This window comes from Schistocerca nitens, chromosome 3 (genome assembly GCF_023898315.1).
Source record: "Schistocerca nitens isolate TAMUIC-IGC-003100 chromosome 3, iqSchNite1.1, whole genome shotgun sequence".
Taxonomy (NCBI): Eukaryota; Metazoa; Arthropoda; class Insecta; order Orthoptera; family Acrididae; genus Schistocerca; species Schistocerca nitens.
Window position 1 is genome coordinate 965,071,842 of NC_064616.1, and position 1,201 is coordinate 965,073,042.

General features: G+C 45.2%; 1 non-coding gene across 1 annotated transcript; it reads right to left on the bottom strand.

The window, feature by feature from the left end:
- Positions 1-514: 514 nt before the first annotated feature.
- On the bottom strand, positions 515-588 carry Trnas-cga (transfer RNA serine (anticodon CGA)). The gene has a single exon. It is a non-coding gene; the product is annotated as a tRNA-Ser (tRNA).
- Positions 589-1,201: the final 613 nt, after the last annotated feature.

Below are 1,201 nucleotides of genomic sequence, written 5' to 3' on the forward strand. Positions count from 1 at the left end.
GACACGACATGTAGTGGCTCTGCCTGCAGCACGAGGTAGCATATACAACCGTTCGCTCGACGAAAGACCCGTACGCAAAGACTGGAAAGTTGCACAGGTCACACCAATATTCAGGAAAGGTAGTAGGAGTAATCCACTAAATTACAGGCCTATGTCGTTAACGTCGTTATGCAGCAGGATTTTGGTACATATTGTGTTCAAACATGAATTACCTCGAAGAAAACTGTCTATTAACACACAGTCAACATGGGTCTAGGAAACATCGTTCCTGTGAAACACAACTAGCTCTTTAGTCACATGAAGTGTTGTGTACTATTGACAAGGGATTTCAGATCGATTCCGTATTTCTGAATTTCCGGAAGGCTTTTGACACTGTACCACACAAGCGGCTTGTAGTGAAATTGCGTGCTTATGGAATATCGTCTCTGTTATGTGACTGGATTTGTGATTTCCTGTCAGAGAGGACACAGTTCGTAGTAATTGACGTAAAACTTCCTGGCAGATTAAAACTATGTGCACCGACCGAGACTCGAACTCGGGACCTTTGCCTTTCGCGGGCAAGTGCTCTACCATCTGAGCTACCGAAGCACGACTCACGCCCGGCCCCCACAGCCTTACTTCTGCCAGTATCTCGTCTCCTACCTTCCAAACTTTACAGAAGCTCTTCTGCGAACCTTGCAGAACTAGCACTCCAAAGAGATACTGGCAGAAGTAAGGCTATGGGGGCCGGCCGTGAGTCGTCCTTCGGTAGCTCAGATGGTAGAGCACTTTCCCGCGAAAGGCAAAGGTCCCGAGTTCGAGTCTCGGTCGGTGCACACAGTTTTAATCTGCCAGGAAGTTTCATATCAGCGCACACTCCGCTGCAGAGTGAAAATCTCATTATGGAATTGACGTAAAGTCATCGAGTAAAACAGAAGTGATTTCTGGCGTTCCCCAAGGTAGTGTTATAGGCTTTTTGATGTTCCTTATCTACATAAACGATTTGGGAGGCCCGTCTTAGGTTGATTGCAGATGACGCTGTCGTTTATCGTCAAATAACGTCATCAGAAGATCAAAACAAATTGGAAAACGATTTAGAAAAGGTATCTGAATGGTGCGATAATTGGCAGTTGACACTAAATAACGAAAAGTGTGAGGAACCTTCTACCAGGCACTTAAATGTGATTTACAGAGTATCCATGTAGATATAGATGTACTCCGT